Here is a 15,688-nt window from a genome sequence, read left to right on the forward strand (position 1 = left end):
AAGCAGTTGAAATTACTATTGTTGATGTTCATAGAAATAGTGTTGTTTATTACCACTCAGAAAATGCAGAGTATAAATAGACAATATTTTGTCATTAAGAAACTACACATAAGATTAAGTTATTATTTTTGACTCTTACCTTTTATAAAATCTCTCAAAGAAATTCCATTATAGCATGAACTCATCAGTAGATTTGATGGTGGCTTGCTTTTGTATAAAGCCTAGAAAACATATGTTGCTGATGGCTTTTACTACATGTGTCTTCAGAACAGCAGTAAGTAAATGACAAGAGCACTTTTTATTTGAAATCTGTATGTGTTCTAGATTTGACATATGAATTCAAACCCACCCAACAGAACTTTTGTGACCTTGTGTACAGCAAATCAATGTAAAGACGGTGACAGCTTTTAGTAAGTAAGCTTCCAGCCAGTTTGTCAAACAGGAATGTTTATTATTACTTATCATAGCTGGTAGCCAATTTGTTCCAGTTGTCAGTCATTAAGTTCTGATTTCCCGAGAAAATCTTGCTACAGGCTATGCAATATCAGAAATACTAATGTGATTTTGATTTTCAATATTGTTAAATCAATAAAAATTCTCAGTATTTAATTTGCATTTGTCTAGCCCATTCACTGAAATGCTGAAAATGATTCATGAGGCAAAATGGAGGCACTCAGTTCAGAAGTTCTGGACCTGACATGGACCCATTACTCTTAAAAATATATAGCCTGGTAAGGAATGCCCTTTGCAAGAATTTTCACTCTGTCTGCCTCCAAAGGGCTCAGAAAACTTTTGCTTTGATATCTGGGATGAAAAATATCTAGCTTTGGACCAACCAAGTTGCTCTTTTTCCATGTAATATAGTCTTGTAAACAGAAGTTATTTTAAGTCAATTGTGTATTAGCTCTGTGAAGTCGGTGCATACTTGATGAAATGCTTTTTCCTTACTGAAATATTCATGAAGCTAATTTTCAACAATCAACAAAATCCAGTCACGTTTTTGAAAAAGAAAACAACATCTTTCCATATCTGCATGTTGAATACAAATAAAAAACCCCCCTAAAATAGAAGAGATCAGATTCAGTTTTTGTATTTGCTCCTGATTTGATGAGAATTTGGAGTCTCAATCAGCCAGGAAGAGAATAGCTCCTTTAATATTACTTTGATTTCAGTTACCAGCCATCCTGTTTTTGAAGTGTATTTACGGGGCTGAATTTGATACTGAATCTGAAACACAACCCTGACCATAGCAGGCACTAACATTTCTATGAGAATCTAATTTAATCTAAATCTCTGATATCTTAAAATCTTATTAATGTTTCCTATTTCATGCGCGCACACACACACACACACACACGCACACATAAAGTTCACAAAGTTAGCTGGTTTCCAACAAAGTGCTCTGACTAATATTTTTGTGCTGTCTAGAGGAAAACACGAACCAGTATTTAGCAGTATTAAGTCCACTGAAGTCCATCATATTTGGCCTAATCACTATTTTGGGAGTGGTGTTTTTAGTTGCACGCTATATCAAATTCAGGCTGAGAAGAAGTTTAATTTGTAAAGGATTCTTTCTGTATGTCATTTTTGGCTTTGAACTCAGGAACGTATTTTGGACTTTCCTAATCATGAGATACACAAAAAGACCACAGATGCCTCAAGGATACCTCCTGCATCACCTCACATTTAAGCTGAGCAGCCTAGAGGCTAGTGTAACCTCGGGTCTAATGGAGAAGGATGCACAACTGCAATTGCGTGACATGGTTTGGAAAAATGCACAGAGACGTGGGACAGTGACCATCTTATCCACCCAGCAATGGAGCTTGGGTGGCCTAGGAAAAACAGCCCATGACCTTGTATAATGCATATGAGCTCTCTACATGGTGCATGCTGAGAAGCAGCCATTTGGAAGAGCCACGTGGAGAACATCACAATGTCGCTGCTGAGCAAATTGCTTCCTAGAACTACCAGAAAAGTCCACAAAAAGCAAGATACTGGAAAACCTGCCAGTGCAGGGAGCCAAGGCATGATCCTCTAGCACCTAGCACTTCGTTGCCCTCAGATTTGCTACTTGGGGCTGTCCTTCAGTCAAGAGACAAATGAGTGTTTAGAAAGGACTCAAAACTGGGCTGGAGAAGGAGGAAGATGGTAGCTGGGCTCACCTTAAGCAAAGTAGCTGAGTGGTTGGGGTGTTCATGTAGGAAAGAGGAGAGAGGAGTTACTCGCCCTCCTCAGCTTGAGGTTGTCAAAAACATTTAACTCCTATCCCTCTCCTAGGAAAGTGCTGTGACCACCAGACTACCTGTGAAGCTGGCTGGAAGCAATCCCCACCCTTCCTGTGTAAGCTTTTCTCCTGTAAAACAAGAAATACAAGAAGCATTAGGAGCAAGAGGGATACTGTAAGAGGATATTGTAATGTGACTTGTTGCCAAAGGTTACATGAGCTCTAAGAGTGCCCAGTGTAATGTGCATCTCCCAGAGGGCTTGGGCAGAAACACATCTTGCTCTTGCATCCTTGTCACTTTGTTCGGCAGCCAAGTTTGGCACCAAAAAGATGGGCAGTTCTGGTCATCGCTAGGGTTGCTGCTATAGGTGCGTGGTAACGTGGGAATCAGAAGAGGTGTTGGGCAGCTCCAGGATTCACTGGCACGTGAGCTTGGGAGCTTCAGAGCTGAAGCCCAAACCCAATCAGCAGTGTCTCAGGTGCTCTGCCTAAATCCTGATGTAGGAATGGCAGTTCTCCAGAAGATATAGTTGTAACTCTTCCTAAAAACTGTGTGATTATAAATTAATTCAAGTAAACACTTTTTTTTTTTTTTTTTTTTTTTAAAGGCCACTTCACCTCTCTTAGATTTAAAACATTTTGCTTGTAGAAAAAGCTGAGTTAGAATGTGAAACAGCCCAGGAAACAGGGATAAAATGTGCCCACCCTACAAAGAGCACTTGTTAAAAACAAACCAAAACACAACAACAAAATAAAACCAAACCCAGCAGAAGTCAGCTGTGAAATGGTCAAGTTAAATAAGACAAGGGTAATGCCACGTTGCCCTTCTTCATACTTACAGTTCACACATGATAGATCTGAACAGGCCTGGGGGAGGGGAGACTACTTGTTAACTTTACTGCTTGCTTAAACAGCTGACCTTTTTCTCACTTGGCAGGATTTCTGGGTATCGCTTCTTTATGTAGATAAACTGTTCTTTTGGCTAACTTGGCTTTTCTTTAACAACTGAAATATTTTGGAACAGATACCGAGCACAGCATAAACCTGAGCATGCCATAAATACAAATGTAATTTAGAAAAAGCACTCATGGTCAGACTGAGTCAGCTGCATTTTAGTTTGTTGACTGTGTTAGTTCTAGTGGAAACAAACAGAAAACACTGGTGCGTTAACAAAGGGTGATGAGAAGAAATAATCTGGGCTTTTCAGAGTTGGTAAAAGTGCAGTAAGACAAGAGGCTTTCAACATGCTCCTACAAGGCAACCGTCTTTATTCCACCAAGAAGATTGGGGGCTCTGGATGTCATTTGTCCATTATGGATCCACAATTGTTCTCTAATTATTTAACTGTTTTTCACTGAGCTCATGCCTGCAGTGCAAGATGTAGAGTGTGTTCCACGGCCAGACAAACCTGTTCTCATTCACTAACAGAACAGTGAACTGCTTCTCTCATTCCTTCTTTGGAATATGATTTGTTTTTCATTTGATCCTATGCTTTGCTGGTATACTTTTATGATACCGTTATTATAAATGAGTTAAAGTGTCCTTATTTACAGAACTAATGTAGGTAGCATTTTAAGTGTCTAGATACTAAAGTCTTGTCTGCATGTGGAAATTTAGAAATACATTGATGTGATGATATATTGCATTATAACTATTCCATGTTTCTCTATATAGTTATATAGGTTTTCATTCGGTATCCTTTGAAAGCAAGTTAAGCTAAAAAGTAAAAATATACCATTTCTATTTATGTTGAAAGTTAACTGAGATTCAAGTAAAATGTAGATTTAAAATACAATGTCTTCTAAGCATGTATGTAAGAGAATACGGATGTCTCAGTCAAGTTTAATTGCCTTTAAAAGCGGTTTTAAAAATATGTCTTCTTTCATTGGTATGTGTTCCAAGTTAAGTTATAAATCTGGAGTATTTATTCCCAAAGTAAAGATATTTGCATACCTTCATGTGTGACGATATTTTGGCGTAGAATAAAGTATTCTCTTTCATATATTTTAATCTGGACTACTTTTCACATGAAAAAGATTTTATGATTTGGCCCAATCTTGCCCCATTTTCCTATAAAAATAGTATCAGGAAGCCAGATAACTGGTATAATCCCAAGAGATGACATCAACTGTTAGTTGACTGGTTTCTGCAAAGAATGCAGTTCTTGTCATCCTCATTCTGGCTAGAAATCTTGGTGTAATCCAGGGTAACATTGCCTGTGTGAGATGGCAGGATTAGGCTCTGTGATTAGCGTCATCTCTGAGCTGTCTGCCTGAATCCAGTTTGTATTCTGTTGATGGCTTCACACTGCAGTACACAGAATGCTATAAAGCACAGGATTTCAGCCTTTGGTTGATTGTTCTCTGAACCTTTGTTAAAAATCAGCCATTTATGTCCTGATTTAGAGTATAGACCATATTCTGCATATCTTCTGCATAACTCATGCAGAGGATGTACCATAGTGCTGCAAAGAATGACTAATTCTTTCTCTATTATGATGACTCAATGTTTGTTGTTCTAAGAAACAGGCTTCTCAAATCATGGCTCTCCCTTAAGGTTTGGGTATTTTTTTCTTTCTTTCTTTCTTCATTTCATTCTTTCCTCCTTTACATATTTACTATTTATCAGTCTAGGCAGATGAGATACACTTAAATTTTTCATCTGAATTTTCCTCTAGTATCTTCCCTTAAGTATTATCTCTAGAATTTTTACCTCCTACATGAAGATTTAAGAAAAGATCATTCAAGTATCTAACATGATGAATAATTTAGCATTTGAAAGATATATTCTCTCAATGCTACAATTAAAGCACAGTTGCTCCTTACAATTATATATAAAGACATTTTCTGTCTAATCCTGTTGATTAATCATGTCTTCTTTTTTTCCACTGACTAGCTGTCTAAATTTACATGCCTTCTGCAATTACCTTAAGAACAGACCTCCAAACTTCTGCTGTTATAGGTGCTTACAGTTAATTAATTGTGAAAGAAACAGCTAGGGGTTGGGTAAAATTCGGATAATTCATTTCTATATTTAATATTTCTGTTGGACTGATTCATGGGGCAGGCATGTAGCTGAGATGTTTCAGTTCGCAGATTTTGCTTCTTTTCAAAATCCTGCAGTTTTTCCTCCATTTTATGGTACACAGAGAAGTTTATTGTGCATTAAGCCAATGTAATAAAATTATTGTATATTTTGGCAGTGTCAGCTACTTTGAACAATAGAATTCTTTTCAAAAGACCAGCCAGCAGTACATTCTTGTGGCACACGCTTAAGTTTTGTGCAATGATTGTTTTTATTTGCTTTGGGTTGGATTGGTGATTTTAAGCACATTTTTTAAATTGCCTTGTCATAACTTATTTTCTTTAAATCATTATATTTTTAATGTTTTTGTGACTTATGATGCCCAATTCCTGCTGTGTCATTAACTCCTGGTGAAAAGAACTATAGATTTAAGACCTACTCTGTCTTTCTGTTAGATGGATTTTGGCATGCACTTTGAAAATCTGCCCCCTTGGTAGCTATGACAACTAGGGATAGATTCTGGGCTATTACAAGCAAATACGAAAGGTGGTGAATAGCACAGGGGCTAAGAAGATCTTTTCTTCAAGGTTAGTTACTGTCTGTTTCCCCACTGAATTTCTTTACAACCTTGATAGTGGAGGCACTCTACCAGTACCACAGATTTAAGTTCAAGCTTGTTCACATCCCAGATGCTGTGTGTTTATGTGTGAGAGGCTGTAAAGAAACAGAATAAATGGGAAAAAAAAAACAACCAAAACCAACAAACATGTGAAAGTATCATGTGAAATGATGTTTTCTTTTAGGGTCCTTGACTGTTTTTGCTGGATAAATCTTCATCTTTTCTGTGCTAGCCCCTTTTTTAGTAAAGAACCCAAATATGACTGAAGGCTATAAGGATTTTATTGTCCATCTGGACATGTATTTCCTCTCTGATCAGCTGCCATTCAAGTTCAGGAACTGGGGATGGGAGGGGACAGTCTTGCAGAATGGTGTGGCTGTCTACATCCTTTGTGTGCTGGAAAGGAAAGGAAAGGAAATCTGTGTTATCTCCAGCATATGAGCCAAGGTGCTTCTGGCACTTACGATCACAGAGAGAAACTGCAGAGATCAGATCACCTGCTGGAAACCTCTCCTCATGAATCAGATCTTCCGTGGGATGTTCCTGGCCTGGATAAAAACAGCTCTCCTGCTGGCTGTGCCCATTATCAAGACTAATTTCAGCTGCTTGGGAAGAGACAAGAATCCTAGAGAACAGATCTACATGGCCTTCAGATCCCTCTGACAGCTTAATTTCTGCTTTCTTGAGACCTGTTTGTCAGACAGTGCTCTTAGAGACAGGAGAGGAGGAGAGGAGAGGAGAGGAGAGGAGAGGAGAGGAGAGGAGAGGAGAGGAGAGGAGAGGAGAGGAGAGGAGAGGAGAGGAGAGGAGAGGAGAGGAGAGGAGAGGAGAGGAGAGGAGAGGAGAGGAGAGGAGAGGAGAGGAGAGGAGAGGAGAGGAGAGGAGAGGAGAGGAGAGGAGAGGAGAGGAGAGGAGAGGAGAGGAGAGGAGAGGAGAGGAGAGGAGAGGAGAGGAGAGGAGGCTTTGTCAAATAATTTGGTAATCTGCAGGCAGTATTTATCAGCTGAAGGAAAACAGCATTATGTGCTAGTATTCTTGATAAGGCAAAACCACTATCAAATGTGCCTACATTTACTACATCTTCTTAGACAAATGGTAGTAAGCCAGAGAAAATGAAATGTGCCAAATAGCCTCAGTCTGTGGAGCCAGCCACAAGCCAAAGGAGTTGTCCTAACCATTGCAAATCACCTGATGAAACCAAATGTGAAGTCCCAAAAGCAGCTGGGGCCTGCATATATGTGCAGTGGACTGGGGCTGGGGCTCAGGGAGGTGCAAGGCAGCATTGATCAGCATGATATAGTATTTATCATTACAAGCTGATCAGTGTTAGCATGGAAAAGTGAAAGTTCAAGGAGAGGGTTGAATTAGGATAATGAGAGTGCTTAGTGAATAATTCTAGGGCCTCTTCTTGTGCTTTAAGGGCTACAGTGACAAAGCATCTTGGTGCTTATTTAAAAGCTTAAAAGAATAGCTGGTGTGGTTTGTATTGTGGTCTGCAAAGTTTATGACTGGCTGTGAACACTTCTGCCATACAGGCACCAAACTTGCATGGCTGAAGTGTTTTCTCCCTGCATGCAGCCATGCTTGTTATGATCCTGTCTTTCCAATCCACTCTTCCTAATGGAGACTACAAATGTGAAAAAGCTATAAAATAATCTTGTACGTCACTCTCAGGTGTGATCTCTGCAAAAGAAGGCTTGTGAATCCTGGTACATTTACTAGCAATTTACTAGCAATTCACTCCATTTCAGAACTTTCCCTGGTAACATACTAGGCTGTAGGGATGACAGAGTTACTTTGTCAGGAAAATTCCTTCTCTTGTGCTTTACATGTTGTCTTCTACCACATTTTAAAATATTTTCTTGAGCTTAAGAGGATGCAAATGTTGAATAAGACTAGGGTTATGAGCACTTACAAATATTGCAGTGGAGAAAGTCAGAAGCTGTAGAGATGCTTGAAATACACATTATGTCTGATGAATGTGCTGGAATTCTTTGAGTGCACTCCAAATTGGCAGACAGAAGTGAAACAAATACAAATAATCATATTTGGAAGACAAAACTGTGTATCACAGAGGAAAAAGCAGTAACTGTCTTAACAGACCAACGGATTTTTTCAATGGACGCCTGTTCAATATTTAACCTCTTTTTCTTTTTTCCTGCATCTTTCTCAGATCTTCAACTTTCTTTAATAAAATCATAAGACAGAAGCAAAAGAACAAAATATTACTGCTTCTGCCATTAAAAAAAAAAAAGATTTTTTGTAATGTGTATCGAATGCTAAGATTTTGCACAGGTGGTTGGTATCTTCTTGGCAGCCCACTTTCATTCTAGTTTAAGGATATTCCAACATAGTGCTGGTTTACTATCTTTGCTCTGCTCCATTTGAGTCAGCTCAATCTATGTCCTTCTTAGAGGTTTGGGTAGCAAAGATGTCAGCACAACATTCCATGTGCACTACTCTTCCAGTGGCAGGATAAGTCATTTCTGGGCATACAGCATGTATTTATTCTGTTAATGCAAACTAATTCCATATGCTCACAAAAAAAACCTCTGTTTGCTACCGTCTCATCAAAATATTGGAGGAAGTCTGTATGGCTCTGATACTTTTTCTTCTACAGAAGAAAGCTTTGGAGTTGCCATCTATGTATCCTTGTTTAAAACATGCATAATAACTGATCACAACCAATAAAATTAGGCTTATTACTCACATTTTGGTGCTAAAGGCATTTATTCTTATGGCATATGCTCATGGGTCTCGTCATAGTACTTAATACAGGAAGTGGCAATTTCACCTTTTATCCAACATTACATCATTTTAAACATCCAGCTAATGCCCATATGTTCTGGTTGAGTCTACTATATTTACATGAAGTTACCTTTCAGCCCACACTCTTCAGTAGACGGTGATACATCTCTGTAAATTATCTTGAAAGAAGAAATTGTACTTCTGAATTAGTAACTTTTAATGATTTTCTTTTACCACTTGGAAAAAAAAACCTCGAAGAGAAAGCCACCTTCCTTCAATATAGGGACCAAAATACAATGGTAATTTCCTCATCAGAAGCCTTTCCCCTACTTACTCATATAATTAACTTTTGTCTTCCACATCAGCCTTATTAAGTTCACTGCTGTGTTTTGAAATTATGCCCTTGGACCTTCCATAGAATTAATTATCACCTTTCTGCCTTTGCATGTGGTCTGAAAATTCTACCCTTTCTTGGAGGCTTGTAATAACATTTTCAGATTAAATTTATATAAATGTTATTGTAATATCTCAAAGTCCAATGATTCTCCTCCCCTTAGTTAATTCTCTTGTGCTCTGGAGGCTTGCTTTTTCCTGCTTACAGAGAAAAAGAAGGCTTAGTATGGTTTGGGGGCAGGACTTGTTGAAGAAGTTGTTGGCTCCTGTGGTCAAAATAAAAATGAAGAGTTAGGATTACAGTGGGGTTTTTTTTGTCTCATACATCTTGGTCCACAAAAAAAAATAAAACAAAACAAAACACCACTAAAAAAAAAAAAAAGCAACCCAAATAAAAAAACAAACTCCCAAAATTCCAAACCGAAACAGAAGGTAAAGTATTTAAGTCATCCTTGGTTTTGAAAAATTTCTAGATAATCTCATTTTATTGGTTCTAATACTTTTTTTTAGGAAAGAACTGAACTGTAGCTAATATAATGTTTGTATTTTAACACTAAATATTTTTGAAAATTAAATGCTGACAGAATGACTATAAAGTTCTTCAGCTTTAAGGGCAATTTCAACTGAAGGGTTTGAGGTGCAATGTAATTCTAAACGACGCTAGGAAAACAAAGTCTTTTTCATATCTATATACAAATTGCTGGAATTTTTAGAGCTTATTTGAGTTAGGCAGAAAAGTTAATGGGATCTGGACACTTAACTCCATTGGGCCCATCTGAAAATGCCAGCTAATACTGTCTGATCTATGTGAAACACTTAAGGACTTTCTGTACCAGAATAGCCGAGTTGCACTATCTGCATCTGGCCTGGTAGGAGTTCAGAAGAACTGAAGCTGGGGTCTCTATCATGGTAGGTGTTGTGTAATCTTAGCAGTGAACTGTATCACTTGTGCCACTTAGAGAGCTGTCTGAGGTACGTAGAAGTGGGTATCTCAGCATTATTGCCCACATGGCTCCCTCCGACAGATTCTGGAGACATCTTGAAAATCCAGCAGGTAGATTCCCTTGCTTGTAAAAGCAAGGTAATCAAAAAGTCCTTGGTATCTTAGCGAATGTTTGGTATTTTGTTTCATCAGTCCTACACTCCTAAAAATTATTTTTATCTCTTAAAAATATTTGGGAATATGAGCCAGCAAAAGTCATGGATCCATGGTCATGGATACAATACTGGCTGCATCCACACAAGATGTATGTGACAGATAGTCAGTAAGTTAGTCACCAGTGTGGTTTTGTATCTCAGATAACATCAGCCTGAAACAATTTGGAGCAGTTTAACCATGTCAGGTGTTGGGGTTATGGACATACTCATGTCCTTTGCTAGTACTCTAAAAAAGGCAGCTTGCTTATTCTTCAGTGTTAACCTTTCTGTCAGCTCTAAGTAGATATCTGTCAGCAGATTTTTCAAAACTTTAATTTAACCTACCTGTTACGCCTGCATTGGTGCAGTTAGCCGTTCCTCTGGCTTAGCTAATTATTGCTGTTTCCTCATTTATCACTCTCTGGATCTGCTATACTTGTCCTTTCCTAATAGGCTGAAAATCAGAGGTGTAAGGGAGAGGTCACTTTTGTCTACACATTCCTTCCAAAGTGTACAAATCCTTCCCTCATGAAAAATGTTTGGCTTGATTTCACTGCTCTAGCTGTTCGGATCTGCTCCTCTGATATCTGTCACACTTATAATAATTATCCCCACTGACTGTAACAAAAACTTTTATGGCATTTTATGGTGTCACTTTCATTTCTTTACTGACTCCATACATAAGCTGCCAGATGTTATCCACCTGCCAGTACTGAAACCAACCTGATCACTGCTAATCGAGAGCTTTATGCAGTTTTCCAACCTGTTTGCCAAATTATTTGAAGGAATTTTTTATATTGAAATGGCATGGAAAATGGCAACAGACTTACTGATTTGTCTTCATTAAAGGTGACAATATTTCCATCAGATTCATTCAGTTTTAACTGCCCGTTGCTTAAAAAACATCACTAAAGATTCTAAATGTCTTAGGAGAACATATTACTTCCAAAAGCTTAAAAATCTCAGTTGGAAATCCATCTGTGCCTGTAGCATTTTTCTTGTCGACAAATACTTAATTACCTGGCTAATTTTCTGATGCAGAATTTCTGTCTTCTGTCTAAGCTGCTACATCTAGCTTGGGAGGGATTTTCCCCATAAAGATTGATGCAGAAAAGTGTTTATCTTGGTAGAAAAACATAATCTTTGTGAAATGTGTAAGTGTAGTCTGATGGCCTTAATATTAGCCGACTTGATTCTCATGTTGTTTTGCTGCTGTTGTTGCTGTTGTATTTTAGAGTTCCTAACTGAAATTGTTTATTTGTAAACTGTCAGGTCTGTTTTATCATTTTTCCCAAGAAATCTCTCCATGTGAATTGGATGAGAGACTTTCTTTCATTGTTTTTTGATGTTGCTGAACAGTTTTGTTCTGCTGCTTTTTTTTTGATAGATACATATATATATTTAGATTCATCAGTCACTAATCAAGTAGGTGAAGAGTCGTTTTTAATGATATCTGGATGGTGATGGAATACTTAAAGCATGTTGTTGCTTGGTGTCTAAAAATAACAGTATGGACTGTATTGTGAAGCAGAGAGGAACCCAGCATGGACAAACTGAGGTGGAGTCATACCTGGTTCTATAGATCTGTAGTTTTGAACATGTGTGCAAGGGCTAATTATCAGGAATAAGTTAAAATTAACCCATGGACAAGTGAGTGCTAGTTATGGTATCTGGAACATAGGGCATTATTGCCATTTTAGGCAATGCTTCTTCACAGAAAACATTCCACTGGCCCGGGCTGCAAAATCTGTGAAAATTACTTATAACTGAGTGTCTTATCTGATTCATGAGGAAAAAGTAAGAAAGTAAAGAATAAGTAAGAATAAAGAAAGTAAGAATAAATCCTACTGAACTCAAAGGAGTGTTGTGAGTCTTGGCTATTTCATTAGTGCTTTGCAAAGTGGTTTGAAATCTTTTACTAGAATGAAAACTATTCAGGTTGAGTTTTGGCTCTAGTGTTTGTACAGCCCATACTTGAGAGAACAGTTGTATTAACTCCTAACAATCCTATCAAAAATAAAACCAAAACTGAATGCTTTCATTTTAAAACAGATTAGCCAAAGGCAGCATCAGAAATTGGCAACATCAGAAATCAATGGTCCATATGCAGCCTTCCAGGATTTTTGCAGATTGCACCAAACGTTTGGGGATTCTGAGTGTGCACACCATGATATATGAAGGCTGGCACCAATCTGATAGTTGCTGCTACAGCCTCTGCCAAGATGACAGAAACTAGTGAACAGCTTCAAGTATTAATCATGCCTTTCTTAATTTCTCCCATATCTAAGAACTGTTCTGTACTACAAGGGTTAGATGAAGAGATGGAAAGCACTGAGTCAGAGCTGACGGCAGCCTGCGCACCAGGGAATACATCACTCTTGCATTCTCATTTTGTGCCCAAAGAAACTGTGGATGCAATTAAGATATTAAATTCAAGGAAACTGTATACTGTAGCTGGGGGAGTTCAGTAAATGCTTCACAGTTAATCCTTCTTTTATTGCTGAATTCAATTAGCTCTTTACATACAGGTACAGTGTGCTTTTTCTTTCAAACAAACACCAATGTTTTCTATAGTGGATCGGCGTGGCTTTGAGCAGTACCTGGCAACAGCACCCTTGCCTTTTCTAACAGTTCCAGCATTGCTTTCCAGACCTGTGGCTCAGCTACGGCGTTGAGAAAGAGCCCCACAGCAGGACGGCTGAAGAATCCAGCCGTGACAGAAAAAGAACAGAGGTCACCAGGCAACCTGTGCCTGCTGGGCAATTGTGAATTCACTGCAACACCAAACCTGCCTCTTTCCTTCTCTGGACCTGCACAGATCCGGAGCAGTTCTTCAGTGCTGTCTCTGGGATGCTGCAGTTGGAGCCACACGTCTGTAAAACACAGTGTGTGCGTGCACGCATGCAGATGCGTGCAGATTATGTGGGAATTACATTATTTCCTCATCTTATACTCAGTTTTGTTCAAAACAATAAATTGGAAAACTTTTGTCCAGAGGTGTGTGTAAGCCTCCGGCTTTTTAAGTTGGTTTGAACATACTGCTGCTGCCCCTGCTTTCCAGAAAATGTTGTAAATGATTAAAAGAATAAAAGGCAAGAAATTTCCCAAGAAAAGTGTAAACATTCAGAGCACTGCCCAGCAGAAATATGCTGCGTCCTCTTTCCATTGGGAAGACAGAGGATATTGGGATTTCACATCTCCGACATCTTTCAGGAAAAAAATTTGCCCAACCCACATAAATACACTTTGGTGTCAGCCTTCAAGAGAGTTCCAAGAAAAGAGAGATGAAGGCTCCCTTCCCCTTCCTCCTGAGTACAAGTTTCAATTCAGAACAGGAAAAAATCCTGGTATTATCATGTCATCATTGTATGAGAGAGAAATATTTTAATTTTTTGAATTTCCTTCTTGGAGGCACGTAAATATGACAGCCCTTTAAAAAGCCCAGCAGGAAATTTTCTGAATCCATGCACCACTGTCAGTTGCAGTCATTTCTGTTAGTGGAGCCATAGCTGTATCTTAAAATCTAGATGCTAAGTAGACACATGTTCAACTAAGCATCTTGTCCATGCTGCTCGCTCTAAGGTGGAAACAGTTCAAGTTGCAACTCAGTGATATTCCTGTCCCAGATGAGCAACTAGGTTCTGCCAAAATGGAAATATGCTGCTAATGTTCTTCTGTGACAGCACTGCCACACCATCATCCCACTTGACATCCGATCATATCTGGGCAGACTTTATGCTTTAAAGTACTAGACATCAATGAAATAAAGACAGGGGTGGCAGTGAGGGTGTTTGACAGCAGGATGGCAACACTTCAAGCTCTGAAGGCCAGTCCCTGGCACAAAGTGAGCAATTCTGTTATTAAGAGCAGTGAGCAGAATGGCCCTGAGGCCGCATTTGACTGAAGGAGATGCATTGCAGCAAGCAGCGTGCAGGGCTGTTTGAGTCAGGAGGAGATGTCGACCTGACATAAGGGGAAGATCCCCACTTCCCCACATTATTGAAGAGAAGTGTAGTGCAGCAGTCAGCACTGGTGGGGCAAGGGGCAGGACAGAGAAAGGAGAAGGGGAACAGGAGGTGTCTAATGTGCTATAGGTGCCACGGTGACTTGGAGTTGTCCCGGTGGAGGTCAGGTGCAGGAGGTGTCCCTGCCAGAACTAGTGTGGTATCAAGGCAGGTTTGATTTCTAAAGAGTCCAGAGCACTGGGACTCCTTCAAGGGCTTGGGGTGGGCTGCACTAACAATGTGCATCTGCTGGCAAGGTGTATGCTCGACGTCTTCCTGAAGGTATCCTACGCAATTTGAGAGCAGAGCCTGTTTTACGCTGAAGTTGCCAGCAAGCTGTTTACTGGTGTAAATAAAGCCAGATTTGGAAAGATCAATCAGCCTTTTGCGTCTGAATTGTCCCTTTTGTATTTGCGACCGTAAGTACTTTAAAAGTACATGAGAATTACAGGTATATCTTCTGGAGTCTGCTCTCCGTTAGTAAAGATGTAATTTTCTTCCTGACTTGCAGTTAAAATTCCGAATTGCCTATAAAGATTGTAGAAAAGCCACAGAACTCAGGATTTTTTCTGAAAATAGAATCCTTATGTCTTTTCCTGATAAGGATGTTTTTAAAAAAGCCAGTGGCAAAGCTTACAACTGAATGTCTTTGTCACAAGCATGATGGTACCACAAACCACAAATAATAATCCTAAAGAATAAGAAAGGATAATAATCCTTTCTATGCATTTCTTTCTGCTTTCTCTGTGTAGGCTGATGTCATCATTATGGATTGTCAGTTCCTGGGATCACAGCTAATGCTCTGGTGGTTTTGTTAGGAAGATAATTCATGTAGTGGCAGAAGCTAATTGTTTTTTGGATTTGTCCTTCATTATAGAATTTTATGAATAAGTTTGTAAGTGAATTTGAACCTTATCTGAGACACTTGTGTTTGTCCCCTGGTGCCGCTAGCTTTATTCTCAGGTTAAACCATCCATCTAATAAAAGTCCCTGCTTCCAGAATTAGCTAAGGGGCACTAAGAAAAGCATTTGACACTGTAAAATGGAGAAGTAAAAGTACAGTAGTGGCAGCCTTAGGTTTCAGAAATGCTTTCATTGTATTATCGTCAGCTTTTCCAAAAGCTGCAGTAGCCTCTGGTGACCTGTCTGCAAACACTTTCGTTACAAAGAATAATAGGTGAGGCCATCCTTTGTCAGTTCTCTTTCAACATGTGCTTAGGAAAATAGCAGAATGTCTCATCAAACAAAAGAAAAGTAAGAAGTATAAAGGAATGTTACCAATAGGCAACAGTGTAATTGTTGGATGGGGATGATACTGCTTATAATTCTGATCTTCCTGCAGTTGTCTTCAATCCCAGCAGCCTCATTTTCAGCAGGATCTGAACCTAGTGCTATTCAACACTTTTCCCTTTAGTATATGAGGTAATTTACCATTTCAGTTGGCCTTGCAGTGACTGAAATATTTAGGGGATTTGTGTAGTGACAGAAATAGATAAGATGTTTGAGGCAAATGGCTTAGCTCTGTTTAGGAAAATCTCC

At 39.0% G+C, this 15,688-nt stretch overlaps 1 long non-coding RNA gene across 1 annotated transcript; it reads right to left on the minus strand.

Moving 5' to 3' along the window:
* Positions 1-6,144: 6,144 nt before the first annotated feature.
* On the minus strand, positions 6,145-13,128 carry LOC110359043 (uncharacterized). The gene is made up of 3 exons (XR_002413935.2): positions 12,746-13,128; positions 10,491-10,599; positions 6,145-6,263 (listed from the first exon to the last, which is right to left on the minus strand). It is a non-coding gene; the product is annotated as an uncharacterized LOC110359043 (long non-coding RNA).
* Between the last annotated feature and the right edge of the window lie 2,560 nt (positions 13,129-15,688).

Source organism: Columba livia, chromosome Z, assembly GCF_036013475.1.
Source record: "Columba livia isolate bColLiv1 breed racing homer chromosome Z, bColLiv1.pat.W.v2, whole genome shotgun sequence".
In the NCBI taxonomy this organism is placed as follows: Eukaryota; Metazoa; Chordata; class Aves; order Columbiformes; family Columbidae; genus Columba; species Columba livia.